Below are 24,926 nucleotides of genomic sequence, written 5' to 3'. Positions count from 1 at the left end.
AAAAGGTGAAATAACTTAAAACATGTTTTATATTCTAGTTTCTTCAAAATAGCCACTCAAAATAGTTCTAAATACTGTTTTGCATTCTCTCGGTGAGCTTCAAGCACACCTGTGAAATGAAAACCATTTCAGGTGACTCCCTCTTAAAGGTGACACCTTTCAAACACGGAAGCGCCGCGCTGCAATTGCGGCTTTTAAAACATGCCTTGCCAAAGGTGGTGATTAGTATTACCACCTTTGCTTCAAACTAAGGCATACATTTAAATAAAAATCATTCAGATCTGCACAAGAAGTTGAAAGAGTGACAGGTAATAATGGAGTCAACCAGCTCCCCTGCTATGCACATATACTGTGCAAACCGGCACCGCCTACGTAATGTAAACTTATGCAAATTTTACAATGTGTGTTTTACCTTCTGCATGTGTGCTTTTAGCCATAGTATTTTTATTGTATTTACTAATGATTGTGTCCTAAAGCACAGTTCAAAGAGTGGCAACCATAAATCATGAAGTATACAAAGCTAAATTGTTCTTTGAGTGCAATAAGAAAAGCCCAATGTGTTTAATGCTTTTTAATTGTTATTTTCACCTTCTAAAATTGTTCTTTGATTTCAATAGGAAACATATCTTTAATGTATCATAATATTTTCTGTTATAATGAAGCCAGTAATAAACATTTTTGTGTATTAATATACATTTTGGTACCAAAATATTGGTATTGGAACAACCTGTGTGTGTGTGTGTGTATATGTACAGTATATATATATATATATATATATATATATATATATACACACACACACACACACATTTACAGTATATGTATACATACAATATAGATATATACACAGTATATGTACGGTATATATATATATATATATATATATATATATATATATATATATATATATATATATATATATATATATATATATACATATATATATATATATATATATATATATATATATATATATATATATATATATATATACACACACACACATATTTACAGTATATGTATACATACAATATATATAGATATATACACAGTATATGTATATATATATACACACAGTATATGTATTTATACAGTACACACAGTATTATATATATATACTGTGTATATATATATATATATATATATATATATATATATACACAGTATATGTATATATATATACACACAGTATATGTATTTATACAGTACACACAGTATTATATATATATACTGTGTATATATATATATATATATATATATATATATATATATATATATATATATATATATACATACAGTATATGTATTTATATAGTATACACAGTACATATATATACACACAGTATATGTATTCATACAGTATACACAGTATACAACATCATTACAACAAGATTAAATGTCAACACAAGCACACATTCAAAAGTCTCTTTGGTGCGCTCCAAAACGTTAACCACCACGTTGCTCTAAAACAAAAATCATTTTACCTTGTGTCTGCAAATATTTGTGCCATCTTTTGAACACTCTGAGATTACCTTACAATCACTGTTAGCATTAGCACAAACTAGCAGTGTGAGGCGATCTTTTTAATCTCCTTCTATGTAATAAAGGTCCGCTGTGGCATCTTTTTTTCGGTCTCATCACAATTAAGGACGTGCTGTGGAACAAGGCCTCCTTCGCCGATAAAGTCCGTGTAGTCAGGGCTTGATAACTCTTCCGTGCCATGGAGCTAGCAGCCTCGCCATGCTGCAGCAAGTACCGTCCTCTTTTTAAACTTTTCGAACCACCCACAGCCCGACTTAAATTGTTCTTCTGTGCTGGTTCCAGCATGGTTACCTCTGGGCATGAAGTCGCCATATAAATGGTAACTCTTTTTGAAAATGATAGCTTCAAAAATGCTCTTCTTATCTATAGAAGCAACAGCTTTTCGACCCAATCTTGCACTTTCTCTCTGTCCTTGCGAATATATTTTACCCCTTTGGCAAACTCACCAACGATATAAACATTATTTTTTTTATAATGGCTGCAGGACTTGTTTCTTGAAGTGAGGGGCCGTGAGTCAAAGGCTAACTAGCTTAAACGCCAGCCCAAAGCAGTTGCCTAGCAACCCGAAGCTATACAGTGAGACTGGGAGAGATTTTGATCACACAAAGTGATCTTTTAGACAGGCTGACGCAGCTTTGACCGGCGCAAGGTACGGCAATTGTGGAAATAAACAAGTTAGAAGTGCTGCTAGCCGTCGAAGCTCTTCGAACAAAGCTGCGCCCGTGTGTACAGGAAGGGATGTCATCAAAATGGCAGCCCCTGAATGAATTAATGAAGGAAGCGTTCGTACTTAAGACATATTCCGCATATTTGGCGCGATTTAAAGGTCCGTAAACCGAAAAGGTCGCAAACAGAGGCCTTTGTAAATCAAGGTTCCACTGTACTCACATTTTAACAGCAAGATCCTGCTAAGTTAGAATATTTGCTGAAGAAAAACACAATCATCAAACCTATTTGTAGCTGTAGGCGTTATTTTAAGATGTATAGTGAAGCCTGTTATGTCTGTCCTCTATTAAAGGGTGGGGCTGGCTATGGTAGCTAGAGGAAAGTCACAGATGGTATCATGTCCATAAAGAAGGAGATTTTCTCAAATACCTACAATTTTATAAGCAACTGTTGGATCATTTCGTCCCTCCAAAAGTGTAACATACAAGTAAGGGAGATGGTTCATGGTTTGGGGGCTTCAGAGACACATATTACTGATAAAGCATCATTAAACGCATAATATATGTCACTAGTGCCGAGCCTTTTTGAGCCTAAGATCGCTCGTCTTTGCAATAAACGAAGTCAAGGTCAACATGAACATTATTCAGGCTTTAGAGCAGTGGTTCTTAACCTGGGTTCGATCGAACCCTAGGGGTTCAGTGAGTCGGGCTCAGGGGTTCGGCGGAGGTCAAGACACACCCGACTCATCGTGTCAATAAAAACTTCTCCCTATCGGCGTATTACGGATACGGCAACAGCAGAAGTCACACTGATTTGCAGGTGTGTAATTTGTTGTGAGTTTATGCACTGTGTTGGTTTTCTTCTTTGAACAAGGTAATGTTCATGCACCAGTAAAAATACATGGTAACACTTTAGTATGGGGAACATATTCACCATTAATAAGTTGCTTATTAACATGCAATTTAGTAACATATTGGCTCTTAACTAGTCATTATTCAGTACTTATTAATGCCTTATTCGGCATGGCCTCATTATAAGCCTAACCCTCTAACCCTAACCCTAACCAAATAACTCTAAATTAAGTCTTTGTTACTTAGAATATGTTCCCCTAGTGTCCAAAAAACTCTAAATTAAGTTTTTGTTACTTAGAATATGTTCCCCTAGTGTCCAAAAAACTCTAAATTAAGTCTTTGTTACTTAGAATATGTTCCCCATACTAAAGTGTTACCAAAAACATATAACTTTGTCTTGAATTTGAAAAAAACCCAACATTTAATTTTTCACTAAAGAAGGGTTCGGTGAATGCGCATATGAAACTGGTGGGGTTCGGTACCTCCAACAAGGTTAAGAACCACTGCTTTAGAGACTCAACTCGCAACTGAAACTTGTGAAATGCAACAAACTGAAAGCTGAAGATCAGCTAAATGAAAAAGTGTGTTCGTGGCGTGCAGAGTCCGGAAAATATGTTGGCAGGTATGTTGATCATTGCCCGGGAGGGTAAGGCACATGTTTGGGATCTACTGGTAATGTCTCATGGATCTACTGGTCCTGATACGCGTGATTGTCAACATTATTGCAAAAGCAAAACTTGAGAGCAGTGGTGTTCTGGGTCGTTGGGATAAAGTTTGTATATAAAACAGTATTTACACAGCTCTTCCTCCTGATAAACACATGCGGAAGAAGGGGTAACCCTGAATACTTGGCATTCCTTCTGTCTTACAGCAATTTGTCCAGTTGCTTGTTGGCGGAATGTGCAGCATGGTAGTCCAGTGTTTTGTAATAACGGCAGCAATTCCAAGTGTCACTTCATTTGCACCTCCAATGCTTGTCTGCACCTTCCCATGCTCACTGTAGCGGATACTGTGGGGGGGCTGGGGGGATGACACCAGCTGGTTTTCGGCTTGTTGTCAGGGTTGAATGTCTCAAACAGTGTTTTCCGACGGTTGTTGGACTTGGGTTCAACGGTCTTCGGCTCTTAGATCTGGTTTTGAATGGTTACAGATATGTGCAGAAATAGAAGGCTATCAGAGCACAGCAATTGTTCCACTCGCTGTTTTTAGGCACTTGACTCGAGTGAAAATCTGCCAATTACTCATTTGATTCTTCTCTCTGTTTGTTTGCCGAGAGTCATGTCCAAAGTCTAGTCACAGTGTTGTTTTAATCCTTTCCAGTTAAGTGTTAAAGCAATGCTTCACACATCTGTTTTCTCCTGGTTTATATAGCCTCCTCACCCTTCCATCACCTCTTTCCTCTTACATATTATTGTCCCTCACCCCGTCTTTGTTCCTCCATCTCTGGCATTTATTGGCAATGAATCAGAGATGATGAGAGAGGGAGATGGGAGAACTTTCGGGGAAATGGCCGGCCGTTTCCTGGACGGGCTTCATCACAGCAGGCTGGGAAATGGTCAGAAGAGAAGTACATGTATAGTGTGCGTGTGTGTCCATCATCATATCCACTGGGGATCAGTCCACTAAATGTACACCACACCCTTTCCATCAAACCTCACACACAGAGCTGAGAGGTCAAGCTAATTTTCTGTTAATGTGAGTTCCATGTAACAAATTCTGTGTAATGAAACTGGACTTTTGAGAAACTTTTATGAAAATATTGCGATGTCTGAGCAATAGAAGAAAATTGGTTATTGGATCAGTTTGTTTTTTTTCCACTTCAGACTGGGCTTGATTTTTTTCTTTTTCCAGGTGGGAAATGTGAAAGGATGGATAGATGGTCCGACAGACAGAAAGTGGACTAATTCCAGTCAGGGGAAAGGGTCTTAAAACTGAGGGAGCAAGAAAGTGATGCTGTCACGGTTGTTAAGCAATTAAATTAACAAACCCTTGCGTTGTTTCATCTCATATTGTACTGAACAGCCAGACCCTTTTCTGGGTCACGGTATGTTACTTTTCCTCGTTGCCATTAATGATATCCTTCTGTAGTAGCATCTTAAAAAAGCTTAGGGAGTTACTGTATATACTATTAGTTTGAAAAAAATATTTTATGTTTAGAGTCTAGATAATTATACCTGCAAACCAACAGGTGGCACCAAGCAACTTCTCCCAAAGTGCAATCAGAGCTTTTCTTCCTGTCACTCCTGCACACACCAGTGATGCAGAGAGTGTCTTAAAGGTTGTTAGCAAGTTATCAAACAGCGGAGGAGTTATGATGCATGTTTATAGAAAATGGGGATCAATGAAGCAAAGTTGAGCAGCTAAAAAATAGGAATTTTTTTGTATTGTATTGCACCTCGTAGTTATGTTTTAAATAATTCCTATTGTCTTTTTATCTCCGTGAGGAAGTTGTTTTTGCCGGCATCTACCGTATTTTTCGGAGTATAAATCGCTCCGGAGTATAAGTCGCACCGGCCGAAAATGCATAATAAAGAAGGAAAAAAACATATATAAGTCGCTTATTTGATGAAACCCAACACCAAGAATAGACATTTGAAAGGCAATTTCAAATAAATAAAGAATAGTGAACAACAGGCTGAATAAGTGTACGTTATATGAGGCATAAATAACCAACTGAGAACGTGCCTGGTATGTTAACGTAACATATTATGGTAAGAGTCATTCAAATAACTATAACATATAGAACATGCTATACGTTTACCAAACAATCTGTCACTCCTAATCGCTAAATCCCATGAAAACTTATACGTCTAGTCTCTTACGTGAATGAGCTAAATAATACTATTTGATATTTTACGGTAATGTGTTAATAATTTCACACATAGGTCTATGAAAAACTATGAAAAAAAATTTTGATTTATAGTCTGAAAAATACGGTATTTGTTTCTTACTTTAGTTGGTTTGTTAGCTAGTTATTTAGCAACATAACTCAGAATGGTTGAGGTGGATTTCGATGAGGCTTTCAGGAAATACCAGAAATGGTATAGGCAACAAGTGATTAGATTTTGGGGATTCTCTGTGTGTGCAGAGACAGAGTGGATGACCGTCAAGAAGGTACACTTATTTGATTTAATTTTGCTATTGAACAAACACACCTAGTTGCTGAGATCGATGCAAAGATTGAACCCTCTGTCAGCATGTTTGGAAGCGACAGACGAACAAACAAACATGCACGGACATGGCAATTTCATTTATTCATCGATTATTAGCTACGCCATGTGGTTATGGATTTGCTGGGGTTTGTTTGTCTGTCTGTCTGTCTGTCTGTTAGCTAGCAACATAACTCAAATACAATAAGGAAGAAGGGATTCGATTTTTTTGGGGGTGATCCTGATCACCTTCTTGATTCAGGATTTTTTTTAAGTATTCGATATTACCGTATTTTTCGGAGTATAAGTCGCTCCGGAGTATAAGTCGCACCTGCCGAAAATGCAAAATAAAGAAGGAAAAAAACATATATAAGCCGCACTGGAGTATAAGTCGCATTTTTTGGGGAAATTTATTTGATAAAACCCAACACCAAGAATAGACATTTGAAAGGCAATTTAAAATAAATAAAGAATAGTGAACAACAGGCTGAATAAGTGTACGTTATATGACGCGTAAATAACCAACTGAGAATGTGCCTGGTATGTTAACATAACATATTATGGTAAGAGTCATTCAAATAACTATAACATATAGAACATGCTATACATTTACCAAATAATCTGTCACTCCTAATCGCTAAATCCCATGAAATCTTATACGTCTAGTCTCTTACGTGAATGAGCTAAGTAATATTGTTTGATATTTTACGGTAATGTGTTAATAATTTCACACATAAGTCGCTCCTGAGTATAAGTCGCACCCCCGGCCAAACTATGAAAAAAAATGCGACTTATAGTCCGAAAAATACGGTATTGGTTCTGCGCTCTCCAAGTGCTTTTCTAGTTGTACTGCTGATATTGTCTTAAAATATTTTTCCAAAGACATGCCGGCTTGTATTGAGAACATTTTCCCAAACGTTGATTGCACTCCACACTGCACGAGGTTAAGAGTGTTTGCTTCCACGATACTGCAAACAGAGACAGAGGAAAATATTAGCTGCTGGGAGGAGAAATGAACCCATAACCTCCTTGGCGGAGGTAATTTCATGCGAAATGTTGGCTATTATTAAAAATTCAACAGGATTGAACATTCAAATCCATCAGCAGCACCAGATGTTCTATTTAGAGTGATGGCTCCATTTGTGTTGTGTTAATGAGCAAAAAGAGGATAAAAAGTGAGAGCATCGTGGCGTGTATTTGTCTCATTTATCACTCAGCAGCAGGTCTAGTTTTTGGGAGGGGGTGAGGGTATTTGAAGCTCATCTCAAGCGGGGGGAACTCCCCGCAGTGTGCGCTGGTGTGTTTATTGTGTGTTTGTCATATACAGTAAAACAATGGCGGGTCGATGACAGACGCTGATGCTTAGCGAGCAACACACCCGTTGCAATAGTGACTGCGAAAAGAGCGACGGGTCGCTCGGAAAACTAGTGGCCACGCACGCACGGACTTTGACATGCAAAGGCTTTCTGAATCCCAGAAGCATTGCAGTGTCATTAAAGTCCAGCTGTGTCGCTGTGTGCAACACATGTGGAAAACACATCAGAGAAAAAAAACGGAAAGAGTGCACCACCTGCTGTTTACATCCAGAAAAGGCACCGACAAATACAATGATCAATTCATACACGGTGCAGTCAGTTTATATAGCCTGCCTTTTTAAGGTGTCACCTCGTAGATTTTGTAAGGTAAGCTTTTTTTTTCCATGGGTAATTATCACGGCGTGCTAAGCGCTAAAACATCTGCAGGTCTTGCTAACGACCGGGGAGCCGACGGGGCCCTCAGACGGCCCTAAAGCAATTAGTTTCGTCAAAAGGCGCGCACTTGCATGCATAAGTGATGTCAGCTGTATGCTACTTTTTACAAAGATGATGACGACGGGAGTTCGTGCACGTAAAACCAATCACCAATAGCAATGTGGAGAAAATAATGTAGGCTGTGGGTATGATTCGATCAATTCTCTGTTATGAATTTAATACTAAAAGCATGCAGAGGTTACTGGTTCTCAGGAGAATATATATACACCGTATTTTTTCGGAGTATAAGTCGCTCCGGAGTATAAGTCGCACCTGCCGAAAATGCATAATAAAGAAGGAAAAAAACATATAAGTTGCACTGGAGTATAAGTCGCATTTTTGGGGGAAATTTATTTGATAAAACCCAACACCAAGAATAGACATTTGAAAGGCAATTTAAAATAAATAAAGAATATTGAACAACAGGCTGAATAAGTGTACGTTATATGACGCATAAATAACCAACTGAGAACGTGCCTGGTATGTTAACGTAACATATTATGGTAAGAGTCATTCAAATAACTATAACATATAGAACATGCTATACCTTTACTAAACAATCTGTCACTCCTAATCGCTAAATCCCATGAAATCTTATACGTCTAGTCTCTTACGTGAATAAGCTAAACAATATTATTTGATATTTTACGGTAATGTGTTAATAATTTCACACATAAGTCGCTCCTGAGTATAAGTCACACCCCCGGCCAAACTATGAAAAAAACTGCGACTTATAGTCCGAAAAATACGGTATGTAACTTAATGAAACTAAAAAAGTACAAAAAAGAAAGGAAAACCCAAAAATGTCAAACTTTTTTTTGCTAATAGTATCAATATAAAAAATAAATAATATAGAAAAAATATAAAATTCATGTAAATGTCATTTTTCTTTTTTTTCTTCTTAATTTATTGAAAAGGGATACCAGATGATATGATATGTTATGTTACTTGCAAACCAGATTAAACAAAGAATATTTAAATAAACCCCAAATCTGATCAGTTCTGATTTTGTTCGGATTTGGAAACAATTTTTCCACATAAGAAATAATACAAATGGAAATATTCAGTTCTAGGGTCAAACTGCGTCCATCCTAAAAGTTACCTGCAAACTAAATTAAAAGTGAAATATTCTACAAACAACTCATATAAATACAGAATCTGATACATTTTGCAATACTGGTATCTTGTTGATTTTGTTTGGATTTTGAAATAGCCCATATTAGTGTCTCATTTGGCCGGTAGCTGCTGGTTTTAACGCCCCAAAATTTTTCTGGGACTAAGTCCTGGGGCTGCAGAAGCCGACCAGGGGCTTCAGAACCCCGGGGACACGTGTCCCTCCCACTCCTGTTGCCAGTTTTAAGTAAAACAGTGCAAAAATAGGCCTTCTCTGGTTATATTCTTATTTTACTGTTATATTTTTATTCTCATTGTTGATTTTTATTTTTATTCTATTGTAATATTTTTCTATTTTGTTTCCATTTATACCCCCATTATTTACTTTTTAAATTCGATCTCAATTTTGTACACTGCTGCTGGAATTGTAATGTTCCTGAGGGAACTCTCCTGAAGGAATCAATAAAGTACTATCTATCTATCTAAAACTTACAACACTTAGCCCCTTTTGCTATTTTTCTGCATAGGAAATAATAGAAATGAAAATATTCAGTCTTAGGGTCAAAGTGTGTCTATCCTATAAACTAGCTGCAAACCACTGAAATATTCTAGAAGCAACTCATATACTGTCAACACCGATTCTGTTCGGATAGAAATGTAAATCTTCAGTTCCAGGGTCAAAATGCGTCCATCCTAAAAGTTAACCACTGTTATAAACGTTCGTCTTTTGAAATACAACACGAACATTCTGGGAAAAAAAAAACTGGTTGTCCGTCTTACATTCGCTGTCTAGAGATGCATACAGATGTAAAATAACGAGTACTGCCAAACAACTTCTTGACTCCGAGTAATCAAACAACTGTTAAGCAGCTAAGTATTATGATAGTATGATCGTTTTTTTTGTTTTTTTGCAATCTACCAGGCGTTATTTTATTGATACTGGAAACGTCCTTTATTATTATTGTCATTGTTATTTATATTAGATATTACTGGTGTTACAAAGAGGTTTTGTCTTACAGTCTATTCAGCGGCGTTGAATATGGTATTGGGGTTAGTACAGATTGTTGTTGCAAAAAAAGTACTAGCCAGTGGTGTCACATCTGGGTGGTTTGAACTCTGAAGTTTTGTGACTTCAAAAGTATATTTTATATGATATCTTGGGTTAAATTCCCAACTTTCCAACCTTCGGGGCGTGGAGAGTCGAAAAACTGTAGCGATGATAAATGTCTTCCACAAAGAAGCAGTAATTCACTCTGCCAAGGGATGACAACATGGAATTATTGTCTCGCTCCATCCAAAGTCTGGCGTAATCTGGGATCTAGTTCGACAGGCAGGGCGACTCGTGAAAAAAACCATTGAGTTGTTGCCAAAAAGCAGTACCGCAGGCAGGCAGCTTCAGCTTGTCTGGGATATCATGTGACGTGAGGCTGGATGTGGGCTTATCACAGCAAATAGACAGAAGGATTGTCTTCCCCGGGAGTTTCAATGTAGCGTCAACAACACATTCGGACTTTCTCTCCGCCTGTTTTCCCATTATCTTGCTTTTGTTGTTCTCTCGGCCATTGGTTCGATCGGAGTGTGCGAGGCGTGGGTTCATGGCGTCCATTCTGTGCACCTCTTCAGACACAAAGCAAATGTACAGTGTGTTTTCCTCAACGTGACCTTTCTGCTCATTGGTTCTGGCTGGCGTCTTCCTGCTGTCTCCTCTTCCCTCCCGCCGCTGCCACTCCCTCCTCTTGTTGCAAGTCATGCCGTCTTTTGTCTCACCTTTCGTTCCCGGCTCAGTATCTTCCTTCAATCCCCCGACAAAAGCCCCTCCAAAATCCCCAATCGAGAGTGCTCGCCTGTCGATGGCCACCACACCCAATTCCCATGTTCCTTTTCTGCTCTGTCTGTAGTTGTTTTTTTGCTCGGTAGCAGGTCCTGAACATCCAACTTGATGTAGCCTCCCCCCTTCCATGCCCTATTAACCTCAGGAATTATCAAGAGCAGCGCCCCGCCAGTGCAAATATTTATCTTCGACTCCTCGAAGGAAACTGCACCGCGGCTAAAGGTTACCCATGTTTCTTTTTCACCCTTCGGGGATGATATTTAACCACGTCTCCTCCACGGGATGGGGCCAGAACAAATGACATGAGGAAATTAAATCTGGGAGTGCTTCTATTTTCAGCCGTAGTCACATTTCATACTTCAGCACCTGATTTGTTAAGGGTGTTGGGCAGTTAAAGGCCTACTGAAACCCACTACTACCGACCACGCAGTCTGATCGTTTATATATCAATGATGGAATCTTAACATTGCAACACATGCCAATACGGCCGGGTTAACTTATAAAGTGCAATTTTAAATTTCCCGGGAAACTTCTGTTTGAAAACGTCTTGGTATGATGACGTTTGCGCGTGACGTCAAGGGTTGAAGGAGACATTTTGGAATAGCACGGTCGCCAGCTTAAATCGTCTGTTTTCATCGCTAAATTCCACAGTATTCTGGACATCTGTGTTGGTGAATCTTTTGTAATTTGTTCAATGAACAATGGAGACTGCAAAGAAGAAAGCTGTAGCTGGGATCGGTGTATTAGCGGCTGGCTACAGCAACACAACCAGGAGGACTTTGAGTTGGATAGCAGACGCGTTACCGTGAGTACAGCTTTGGCTTCCAAACACTTGATCGCTTGCCCGTACGTGCGTGGCGCTATGTGCATGTCACGTACGTAACTTTGGGGAAATATATGTTTCTTGCTGACTCTGATGGCGGCCCGGGTGTCGTCGAAAGCTACAATGCCCGCTGCCGCGCCACTGTCCTCACCTTGACTTCCTCCGTCTCCGGGCTGCCGACCGCACCGATCGTCGTGGTGAAGTCCTTCGTCGCGCCGTCGATCGCTGGAACGCAGGTGAGCACGGGTCGTGATGAGCAGATGAGAGCTGGCGTAGGTGGAGAGCTAATGTTTTTAGCATAGCTCTGTCGAGGTCCCGTAGCTAAGTTAGCTTCAATGGCGTCGTTAGCAACAGGATTGCTAGGCTTCGCCAGCATTAACCGTGTGGTTACAGGTCCAGGGTTTAATAGTAATAGTAGTATTGTAGATCTTCTGTCCATCCTTCCAGTCAGGGGCTTATTTTGTCTGTTTCTATATGCAGTTAAGCACGATGCTATCACGTTAGCTCCGTAGCTAAAGTGCTTCGCCGATGTATTGTCGTGGAGATAAAAAAGTCTCTGTGAATGTCCATTTCGCGTTCTCGACTCTCATTTTGAAGAGGATATAGTATCCGAGGTGGTTTAAAATACAAATCCGCGATCCACAATAGAAAAAGGAGAAAGTGTGGAATCCAATGAGCCCTTGTACCTAAGTTACGGTCAGAGCGAAAAAAGATACGTCCTGCACTGCACTCTAATCCTTCACTCTCACGTTCCTCATCCACGAATCTTTCATCCTCGCTCAAATTAATGGGGTAATCGTCGCTTTCTCGGTCCGAATCGCTCTCGCTGCTGGTGTAAACAATGGGGAAATGTGAGGAGCCTTTCAACCTGTGACGTCACGCTACTTCCGGTACAGGCAAGACTTTTTTTTATCAGCGACCAAAAGTTGCGAACTTTATCGTCGATGTTCTCTACTAAATCCTTTCAGCCAAAATATGGCAATATCGCGAAACGATCAAGTATGACACATAGAATGGATCTGATATCCCCGTTTAAATAAGAAAATTTCATTTCAGTAGGCCTTTAAGTGAGATAACTGAATTAAGGATTTAGAGTTTCCACAAATTACGGAAAGATTGCTTTAGGATGGATGTTGGAAGGAAACTACCTCCATTACGGGAGGGTGAAGACCATTGCGAGAAAATGGCGTCAGTCACTGATTTTTTTGTTGGTTGCTGGACTGATACAAATATCCTGTGTTCAAACAGCCACCATCACTTTCTCAAATGTTTGGATGTTGAACAAAATACATCTCGTTTTGTCTCCCCCGCCCAACTGCCAAACAGCAACCCTTTTGTTTTCAAATCTTCTCCTTTTCAAAGCAAACACCCGGCAGCCGCTACCGAGACTCACGTTTCAATCGCTGGTTGTGATTCGTGCTGCTCGGCCGGCACCTAAGAGGTCTTTTTTTTACACCTTCACAGAGAAGCTGAGGAGTGAAAACGACACTTCCTAGACTAAACAGAACAAAACCCTTCCCTCATCCTGCAGGGGAATTGGGGTGGCTAAACTGGGATGAAGGTGTAAAAAAAGATGTGAGGCTCGTCGGGGAGTTGCTTGTGTCTCTGTTGACAAAGCAACAAAGTGGGGAAATAGGCAGCGAGTGACTGGAGGCTAAGGGAGGCATCCCCCAAGGATGGATACATTCGTGGATTTCAAAGAGTGCTGGAGATTAATTAAACTCCCCCTGGTTCTGGAGGTGTGTGTGTGTGTGTGTGTGTGTGTGTGTGTGTGTGGATGATTGAGTCAGGAGAGGAAAACATGCTAATTGCCTTCTCGATCAGGGCGACCAAATTGCAGGAAAGTATCATTTTACCAAACAACAGCTGCACAAAGAAAGAGCCAAGCGTTGAAACGATGATGGAAAGTTATCTGATGCTGCACACATGCTGGTATCTCTTGTGTGCGTGTGTGTTTAGAAGTGGTCTTTCCCCACGGCAAAGCCCACTGCGATGTTTCTTTTAGCTTAACCCCTCTGACTTGCAGCCTCCGGGTGACCCCACGTTGGTCTAAACCTGTGAACTTGTACACCGTGAATATCGGGGGGCACTCCTTAGACCAACAAGCAATGGTTGACACTCTCACGGGCACGGACTGTGGGAACTAGTGGAGATTTAGCAATCCGTGTGATACCAGCACATGTCCTGCATGTGCTAGGAAGGCTCATCCCTTCAGTAAGCCTGCATGGGAGCCAAGAATACAGAACACTGTCTTTGCAAGCATCTGACTAATGATAGTCTGGGTGGCCAGACCCCAGGAGATTACACAAAGCTGTTTTTAACTAAAACACTGTCCTTTTGGTCATTTGTTTAGAGTAGGAACTGAAAACCTTTTAAAACCACATGCGTGTTGAGCGTTTCATGTGCTAGATGAGTACAACACAGGAAATAGGACAATGTGGAAACACAGCTTTGTGTACCGTTTTTCTACTCCAGCATGGTTTAAAATTACTATGGGTTTATGGGAGTCACATTAGTAAGCATACTTGCCAACCTTGAGACCTTCGAATTCGGGAGATTGGGGGGGGGGGGGGGGGGGGAGTATATTGTAGCCCGGAAGAGTTAGGGATGCAAGGGATTCTGGGTATTTGTTCTGTTGTGTTTATGTTGTGTTACGGTGCGGATGTTCTTCCGATGTGTTTGTCATTCTTGTTTGGTGTGGGTTCACAGTGTGGCGCATATTTGTAACGATGTTAAAGTTGTTTATACGTCCACCCTCAGTGTGACCTGTATGGCTATTGATCAAATATGTCTTGCAGTCACTTTCGTGTGTATGCAGAAGCCGCATACAACATGTGACTGGGCCGGCACGCTGTTTGTATGGTGAAAAAGCGGACGCGTCGACAGGTTGTAGAGGACGCTAAAGGCAGTGCCATCACGGCACGCCCTTAATATTGTTGTCCGGGTGAAAATCGGGAGAAATTCGGGAGAATGGTTGCCCCGGGAGATTTTCAGGAAGGGCACTGAAATTCGGGAGTCTCCTGGAAAAATCTGGAGGGTTGGCAAGTATGTTAGTAAGACAAGCAGTGAATATATAGTAGTAATAATAAATAACAATACATTTTATTTATTAGGCGCCTTTCTGGGCACTCAAGGACACCGTACAAAATCAAAACAATAAAATCAAATTGGATAAAAAACAACAATAAAGATAGAGAAGAAAAGATGATTACAATGAATATATATTGTTGTGAAGTGAGGTAATGTTTAAGGTGACGAAAAACGAAACTGCCGGCCTCTAAAGATATTAGCGGGGAGTCCTCCGATGGATATCGTACAGTTTAGGAACAGTTTCTTAAAAGATACATGACTTATTTGTGATTGTTTATGATTTCAACGGGCTAATACATTTTATTTTGAAAAATGGACGTTTTGTTTATGCAGTGCATTTCAGGTTTAGTGTTTTCAGACAGACGGAGTAACAGGGCAGCTAATGTCTGATTGTTGACGGTCAGGTGGAGTCCGAATTTAACTTTTCAGTAATCAAAAGTAGGCCTGGGCGATGTATCATCAATAAATTCAATTTTTTTTTGTTGCAGACTATTTGAAAAATAAAAAATCACTTTTTTCTCCTCCTGCTCTGGCATATTCTTTACCCCCAAGAGCTTCTGTAACTTCCATCCTCCAATTATTTCCTTAGCTAAGATTCACACACCAAGCAAAACCTGGCTAATACTTACGTGAGCGAGACGTTTGTTCCAAAGAAAAGAAAAGTTGTCAGTAGTTTAGATTGGCTGCAACAGGTGTGGAACACATGACTACACCCTGCAAAGTTTGTTTGAAAAAAAGTTAGCAGCAGAACAAACAAAAACGTATTTCTGCATTTTAAACCAAAGCCTCCAGGCGAGTTGTGGAAATGCAACTCTTTACGAGGTGAACAAGACTGAAACAACAAACAAACTCCGGATAAACAGCAGCTTGTATTTGATTAGTACTTATTTTTCTAATCAGCCTGACCTAAGCCTAAGGTTTATGTGCTAAATAAAAAAAATGTTGCTTAGAGTCAACATGTGATTAACACCTGGTTTCATATCATTTGACAAGTAAACTGTCAGTAGGTTAGATATAATTATTGAATACAATTCAAATAAAGAGTAAGACTACTATTCCACTGTTAATATCTGAGTTGGCCTAGGGCCCCTCTGTAGTGGACAAGTTGGGCCCTTAGGTCAAAAAGTTTAAGAACCCCTGATATAGATGATCTTTGATTAGCTATTTTGCAGTAGCTCCTCATAAACAGCAGTTCTCCATCACATAGAAGATCTTTGACTAGTGTTTTTGCATTACATCCGTAAAAACTGCAGTGCGTCTGTCATATAGAGGATCTTTGACTTGTGTTTTTGCATTACGTCCCTAAACACAGCAGAGTGCACCAGTCACATGACTAGAGTATAGTCCTCTCAATGTTTACTTGATTATTTATTTGCATTTAATGTATAATACAGTGTTTTACTGAAGACAGATGTTTTAGGTTTGCACTTTATTATTCCCAATGTTTATTTGCATGCAATTTGCAATGCTACGTTTCTGTTTACAGAAGTAATTTAGTCATGACAGAGGTTTTGCTTCCCAGAGGAAGCTCTTAATTTAGTGCTTTGAAAATGATAAATGTAGTTCTTTAAACTTTATACCATAAAAAGTGCAATCTGTATCTGGTCTAAAAAGAACATCATTATTTGAATGCGGTGTCATTTCAAACTGCTAGTCCTTGATTAATTAAAAGAAAAACTTGTTTTGAATTAAGTGTGTCATTTGTATTCATTGGTTTCTTTAAAAAGTAGGGAAAAAAATCGGAAATCAATTTTTTAGTGAAAAAAAATATGAGATGTTATTTTGCCCAGGCCTAATCAATGGTTATACCTTGGATAAATTCTGCATATATCAAATTGGACCTGTGCAGGAATCTGGTGTATGGTATAGCAGCAGTTTTATCAGAACTGGACAAAGAAAATGGGTGTCAAACTAGCGCTACTCCAAGTACTCGATTCTTCTGCTTGTTGTCACAAACAATCCTTTGTCCACTGCCTTTTGTTTCTACGCCCTTTACCAAACCCTTTTTATCAGCTGTGTGGGTTGGAATGATTAAAATGAATCACATGCAGTTGTTTGTTATCCAAACAGAACGAGTTGATTGGCATGCAGTGTGACTTTTAAATATTTGTTCCCCCATTATGTTTATTTATGGTGGCCAGCGTTCCTGTGCACGTTTGAGTCCAAACAACACGTCGATGAGGCATTGATCGCAGCTTGCTGTTGTTCTTGCTGTAAGGTTTAATAAATCTCACGCAAATAGATCCAACTCTTTTGCTCAAAGCAGATAGGGATAAACTATTTCCGGAAAATATCTAATTGCGATATTTCTTGGAGATATTGCGATTCATGATTTTCAGTGCAATGCCAGAAAATAACATATTGTTAAATCAATAAAAGCTAGTATTCTAATGCAACTGCTTCCAAATGTATTTGTTAACAAGAAACATGCGAATACATTCTTCAACGTCACTGATGAGGTAGTGGCCGTGCCAGCAACCTGAGGGTTCCTGGTTCGATCCCCAGCTTCCACCAACCTAGTCACGTCCGTTGTGTTCTTGAGCAAGACACTTCAACCTTGCTCCTGATGGGTCGTGGTTAGCGTGGCAGCTCCCGCCATCAGTGTGTGAATGTGGAAATAGTGTCAATGCGCTTTGAGTACCTTGAAGGTAGAAAAGCGCTATGCGAGTATAACGCATTTACCGTATATTTCGGACTAAAAGTCGCAGTTTTTTTCATAGTTTGGCCGGGAGTGCGACTTATACTCAGGAGCAACTTATGTGTGAAATGATTAACACATTACCGTAAAATATCAAATAATATTATTTAGCTCATTCACGTAAGAGACTAGACGTATAAGATTTCATGGGATTTAGCGATTAGGAGTGACAGATTGTTTAGTAAAGGTATAGCATGTTCTATATGTTATAGTTATTTGAATGACTCTTACCATAATATGTTACGTTAACATACCAGGCACATCCTCAGTTGGTTATTTATGCGTCATATAACGTACACTTATTCAGCCTGTTGTTCACTATTCTTTATTTATTTTGAATTGCCTTTCAAATGTCTATTCTTGGTGTTGGGTTTTATCAAATAAATTTCCCCAAAAAATGAGACTTATTCTCCAGTGCGACTTATATATGTTTTTTCCCTCCTTAATTATGCATTTTCGGCCGGTGCGACTTATACTCCGGAGCGACTTATAGTCCGAAAAATACGGTACCCATTAACTGACCACCTGCAGTTATTGCAATGTATACAATAAAGTATCGCGTCATAAACGCTTTCTGGATGTGTTCACTCAGTGAAGTAAGGCTGTTGTATTATTCACTCTCTACATTCCGCACATCTGCGGCCCCCTCCAAGGTTTCTCATTGTATCCCATTGGGTTGAGTTTTTCCTTGCCCGAGGTGGGATCTGAGCCGAGGACGTCATTGTGGCTTGTGCAGCCCTTTGAGACAGTCGTGATTTAGGGCTATATACCGCATTTTTCGGAGTATAAGTCGCACCGGCCGAAAATGCATAATAAAGAAGGAAAAAAAACATATATAAGTCGCACAGGAGTATAAGTCGCATTTTTTGGGGAAATTTATTTGATAAAACCCAACACCAAGAATAGACATTTGAAAGGCAATTTAAAATACATAAATAATAGTGAACAACAGGCTGAATAAGTGTACGTTATATGAGGCATAAATAACCAACTGAGAACGTGCCTGGTATGTTAACGTAACATATTATGGTAAGAGTCATTCAAATAACTATAACATATAGAACATGCTATACGTTTACCAAACAATCTGTCACTCCTAATCGCTAAATCCCATGAAATCTTATACGTCTAGTCTCTTACGCGAATGAGCTAAATAATATTATTTGATATTTTACGGTAATGTGTTAATAATTTCACACATAAGTCGCTCCTGAGTATAAGTCGCAGGCCAAACTATGAAAAAAAACTGCGACTTATAGTCCGAAAAATACGGTAAATAAACTTTGATTGATTGATTGATAGTGTGTGTGTGACTATCAGTGGTGCTTTAATTTGAACTTTAACTTTTGGACACATCTTAGCTGCACCAGCTTGCCACCTTTGTCAGGCTGCTACATGACTTTGAAGACATGTTCATTGTGGCTTGTTGCTGTTTGTCGCTACCAATTTTGAGACAGAAAATTGATAGGCGGTCAACAGTGAAATTACTAATTTTTGATGATGTCGTCTTACTGGACTAATCAAGGCAGTATTAGTAGGGTGATGGCATGTACCGTATTTTTCAGACTATAAGTCACAGTTTTTTTCATAGTTTGGCCGGGGGTGCGACTTATACTCAGGAGCGACTTATGTGTGAAATTATTAACACATTACCGTAAAATATAAAATAATATTATTTAGCTCATTCACGTAAGAGACTAGACGTATAAGATTTCATGGGATTTAGCGATTAGGAGTGACAGATTGTTTGGTAAACGTATGTTATTTGAATGACTCTTACCATAATATGTTACGTTAACATACCAGGCACATTCTCAGTTGGTTATTTATGCGTCATATAACGTACATTTATTCAGCCGGTTGTTCACTATTCTTTATTTATTTTAAATTGCCTTTCAAATGTCTATTCTTGGTGTTGGGTTTTATCAAATAAATTTCCCCAAAAATTGCGACTTATACTCCAGTGCGACTTATATATGTTTTTTTCCTTCTTTATTATGCATTTTCGGCCGGTGCGACTTATACTCCGAAAAATACGGTATGTGTAAACTACATAACACAACACGGCGCTGCAAAAAAAAACCCTGCAGCTTTAGCGATCACATTATTGCGTATAGAAGTTTTGAAGGAATGGTTCAGCCCGAGACGGAGTGCTTGTAACAATTAGATCACACATCGTTGGCGGCTGATGGTCATCACCCCGAGTCATCGGCCTGTGACCAGAACTATTTGTGCGATCATCACCTTGCCGCAGCAGGTGCAACGTCGTTGGAGTCGACGGTAGCATCGGTAAGCATGCGACTCGCAGATAACCTTTCTGCTATCCCATTACCTGAAAATGGGTTTGCAAATCCTGCGATGTCAGCGAGCCTCTTTGTTTATAGCGTCTCTTTGGACAAAAAGATTGCAGTATCATATCCCCACAGTCTGGGGAATTTTATTTTGCTCGCTGGCCACTTACCATATTTATAGACTTAATATTTATAGGTTTACATCATTGCCACTGCACCTTTTTTTAAATTTTGTTTTATTAAACTCTCTCACACAAGCTACTCTGCGAAGAAAGCGTCATCTCGCCAATGTGTAACCACTGGATGTTTCATGATCAGACATGATTATTTGAGGTATGGACTCCATGCTTTACTGTACATTGTTTGGCTTAAAAGTCTTCCTTACCATCTGCCCCTCCACATTTCTATTCTGAGCAGCTGTATGGAGCACTTCCAGACTAATTAAAAGTGCAAGTGTTTGTGATGCCACTTACGCTGTCACGGTCCGCACCCAAATCCCAACAGCTGCCTGGCGCACTGCTCCTCGTCAAGACTCGAGACCGCCATCGCTGTTAAAGGCTGATGGATGTTTGTGGCTTTAAATCAGAGAAGGGGGCCGAACAATGGTCCGGTTTGAAAGGCAAGAGCGACGAGAAGCGGGCTTGTCGACGGAGGTCAGGCCGTCATGGAGACAGGGTCAGCAGGGGAGGATAAAAAGGGCTGGATTTACTGTAAGGGAGGATAAAAGAGTGAAACCTTAGTACCTGACAAGTAGGCTGAGGTCTTTAGCCGCTGGAGCCAAAATGGCTTTTTACAAGCCTGCGGTCAGACAGAAATAAAAAGCAGCCAAGCGGCAGAATGGCATCGCACGCACACACACGCGCACACGTACACACACAAGTCAATGGCCTCTCAGAAATCACAGTTCGGTTTTATAATGTCACTGTTATTCAACGTCTCCGACCCCTTTAATGCGGTACGACTGAACAAGCAGCATACTCTCCCTCGGGGCGGTGGTAGTAGTAGGAGGAGGCATGGCGGGAGGGGGGAAGAAAGCATTAGCAACACCTCTGTACACCTTTCAAAGGTGCCAATGGCATAATGTTCTGTGTGCAGTCATTTTTATAGATTTCATAGTCAGCCTTTCTTTTGTTGCCTTTTTTGTCTCTCCTTTCAAAGCAGGTATACTAGACCTTGCTTTGCTTAGTTGGCTTTAATGTCAGCCCAGGAATAGCCCTGTAAATCCTGAGATGTCACACATTTGAACAGTGGTTACCTGACACCTGTGATCTACAAATATGGCCTCTTGACAAGACAGCGATGGAATGTAGGATTCAGGCTCAGGTCATTACTGCTATTTACTGTACACGCCAGAACAACAACTCGCTGCGGTCGCCATGGAGACGGTGACAAATTGTTGGCGAGGGAAACCGATTTAAAATGTTTTCTTTGGACGACCCCTCTTGAAATCACTGTAGACTGTCTCTCGGAAAATGAAGCATTGGGAAAGCCGACGAGGTTGTAATGTTGTTTTTTTTACGGCTCTGTAAACAAAGGCCAAGAGATCGTCTTCATTCTGGGTTGCATAAACATGCTATGAGGCTAGTTTAGCTTATTCCCCAGGTCCCATACGCCCACACACACGCGCGCTCTTTTTTATTTTTTTTGACCGGTCCATTTCACATTAAGGCATGCATATTTGTTGTTTGCAGCGTTATGTGCCTGATAGAGGGAGTTTGAAAATGTTGTGTGTTTTTACGTCCGATGCTTCAGGAATTGAACGCTTCCTGCCTGTAAACAAGTCGTGTCGATGCATGCGTTTGTGTTGCTGCTGGTAAGTGCTTGTTTGCCATTCTACCGGCTCTCATTAATAAGTGAGCACTCAGCAGTAGAGTTCACCTTTCCCCCTCTAATTGCTTTCTCTATGTCACACACACACGCACGCAATGCTAATAAACTATAAATCACAAATCCGTCTGAGTGCACTTCTATGTGAGAAGGTATGATATGCTGCAACGTCGTATTCAGTAGGAAAAAAATAGTTAATAGTTTTTTAAAGAGTTGTTATGAAGACAATGGCAAAAGCGTATTGATTGGAAGCACGTGTGTATAGAGGCACACCAGGACCTCACAGTTGGTGAAGCAGTGTGTGTGTGTGTGGTAGGGGGGGGTTATTGCTATGGACTTTTCACAAAGGGAGAGGGTGAGAGAGATCATGGGTGGGTCCCTGAGAAGCCCTACAGAGATGGCGGGCTTCACTTCAGAGAGCACTCGGGGCCTGATTTACTAAAGGTTTGCGTGTACTAAAACACGTGCAAACCCTGATAGCACACGCAAAGCTGATCTACTATGTTCAGTTCAGTTTCAGTTGATTTCGAACATGCATACGATACAATGTAAATGCGTCACACAATTCCAGTTGTTTCATTACAGCACGTCCGAAAAGGAGTAGGAAGAAGCAGCAATTTTATCCTATTCCCTTGTTCTCTGTAACAGAACAGTGAACACATAAATAATAAATAAATAATATACTATAGCGAGCAAACAAATATTAAATACATAAATAATCTTTGTCTCAATAAAAAAAAAGAAGGAAAAAATGGGTTCAAGATGTTCATCATAATTCTTGTTCTGTGTACTTTGTGAACACTTGTAGTGTGAACAGTTTCTTAAACTGAATCATATTGGTGCTTAGTTTGATTTCTTTGGTTAATCCGTTCCATAATTTCATTCCACATACTGATATGCTAAAGGTTTTAAGTGTTGTACGAGCATATAAATGTTTTAAATGAGATTTTCCTCTAAGGTTATATTTCTCCTCTTTTGTTGAGAAGAATTGTTGTACATTCTTGGGTAGCAGGTTATAGTTTGCTTTGTACATCATTTTAGCTGTTTGCAAATGCACCAAATCGTTAAATTGCAATAATTGTGATTTAATAAATAAAAGGTTTGTATGTTCTCTATATCCAACATTTTGTATTATTCTAATTGATCTTTTTTGTAACACAGTTAGTCAATGAAGTGCACATTTGTAGTTGTTTCTACACAATAACTCAGATATGGTAAAGTTAAAGTTAAAGTTAAAGTACCAATGATTGTCACACACACACTAACATTAGTGAGCAGTAAAGAATATGAAGTAATTTTTGGTCTAGAACATATTTTGCTTTATTCATTATTGACGTGTTTCTTGCTACTTTATGTTGTATATTTTTTTACATAAGATTTCCAATTAATTGTATCATCTATTATTACACCCAAAAATGTGTTTTATTTTACCCTTTCAATATTTACAGTTATTGTGCAAAGTAGATTGCGTCTGTTAAGTGGGCGGAATAAGGCGTGTAATTCATTTTGCGCCTCTGTCTTCATTAATATGCAAACTACATGCTGATCATTAAAATTCCCACTGGAAGGAGAAAATGCAAATATGATTACTTAACACGTGCAATGTGATTTATCAACGCTCATCACCGTTTTGTGAGAACTATTTTGCGTTTTATGTAGCAAACTGACAGTTTCACAGACGGGTGCAGGATCAGTGCTCTTGCTGAGAATCCTCCGTGTGTCAACATTTTTGGATGGTCAGAAATAAAGAAATATTAGACATATCGTATGTTCAGCAACATCATTTTATAATCTTATAGCTGCTAGAGGAGTTAAGGGGCTGATTAAAGCAAATTTAATTGATGTGTTTTGGTGTCCTTTAGTATTTTTTTTTATGAACTTTGTTTTTTCCCCACATAGATTAAATATTAAAATATTTCTTGTATGAAAACAAACGTCTTTAGGTATGCAGAGTAACGTGCAGCCTGCAATTTTAGCTGTTGAAAATGTTTTATGTCATTGTAGATGTAACGCAGGACTGCTTCTAAAATGCCCATTAAAAAGTGGTACATGTCTTCTGCATGTTTGAAAACAGAGCAAAACGCCACATGATGATAACATGAATGCCCTATATAGTACACGCAAAATCCTCATTTAAATAACCACTTTTCAATTGAACACAGTTTTAGTAAATTGCACACAACACGGCCACCAATAGTACACGCTATTTTATCGATTTCACACGCTGTTAACCGCATGGTGTTTGGATCCTAGTAAATCAGGCCCTCCGTCTTCACAATATGGAGGCTTAGGGTAAAGACTGAGGACTGGATACTACTTTTTCCTGTTATATGCTCCTCACTAACTGTGCTTACGTCTGGCCGTCATTCCTTAAGTGGCGACAGCTACATGTGGGAAACTTACTGGTTAATGGTTAGGTGTTTCCTGTGGTGGATTGATGTGTGGATCAAAGGATGATGGGTGAAATGTATGATTTGCTGAGTGAAGGAAGAGATGGGTGGATCACTAGCAGTTAGGTACTGTAGGAATGGTGCACGAGGAATGTGTTGTTGTTGGATGATGGGGGTTCTTGGTTACATATAAGGAGGTGGTGGTTATTAGATGAATAACTCGTTGTTAGAGTGATAAATGGTTGTTAGACAGGCGAAGTGGGCGGATTGAAGTAATGGACGGGTGGCAGAATCGATGGGCAAAAGAAAGGATTTGTGGAATCAACGGATGGGCAAAAGAAGGGAAGGACAGGTGAAATTGGGATGAATGGTCGCTTCAATGACTGGGGTGATGGATGAAATAAATGGTAGGATGGAATTATGTTTTTTTTTGAAGGGGTGAATTCCAGAGGAATATATTGTTGATAACTAGGTTAACTGCACGAATGAAGGGATGATGCAATGGCTTGGTGGTGCAATAGGTGGTCATGGGATGGATTGATGAATCCAGGCATTCAGTGACGGATTGAAGAAGCGGAGTGGATGGAAGAAAGTTATTTTAATGGTTGAAGATTGCAGGAGCTGATTGGCTGCATATTGAAAAGGTGGATGAAAAGATAGTTGGTGGATGGATGAATTGTGTGGTTCAAGGGAATAATTGATGAAAGAAATGGCAAAATTACAGATGGGTACCGAATTTGGTACTTTTATAGGTTCCGGATTCTGATTCACGTACAATCAAGCGATTCCATATTGGAAATAATTGTTGCATTTGATGTCATGTCAGGTTGCAAGCAGTAAACAAGCAGTCATAACAAACTCAGCT

General features: G+C 39.6%; 2 protein-coding genes across 5 annotated transcripts in view; one reads left to right on the top strand and one right to left on the bottom strand.

Moving 5' to 3' along the window:
• The window catches only part of aopep (aminopeptidase O (putative)), a 203,733-nt gene that overhangs the window by 147,729 nt on the left and 31,078 nt on the right, over positions 1–24,926 (top strand). The gene's annotated exons all lie outside the window — the stretch shown is intronic.
• The window catches only part of fancc (FA complementation group C), a 122,961-nt gene continuing 118,074 nt past the window's right edge, over positions 20,040–24,926 (bottom strand). Inside the window, exon 17 of the transcript XR_009821730.1 lies at positions 20,040–20,552. The gene's annotated coding sequence lies outside the window, so the exon portion shown is untranslated. The remainder of the gene's footprint in view (positions 20,553–24,926) is intronic.

This window comes from Entelurus aequoreus, linkage group LG17 (assembly GCF_033978785.1).
Source record: "Entelurus aequoreus isolate RoL-2023_Sb linkage group LG17, RoL_Eaeq_v1.1, whole genome shotgun sequence".
In the NCBI taxonomy this organism is placed as follows: Eukaryota; Metazoa; Chordata; class Actinopteri; order Syngnathiformes; family Syngnathidae; genus Entelurus; species Entelurus aequoreus.
The sequence above is the reverse complement of the archived record's forward strand: the minus strand, read 5'-3'. Positions and strand labels throughout refer to the sequence as shown.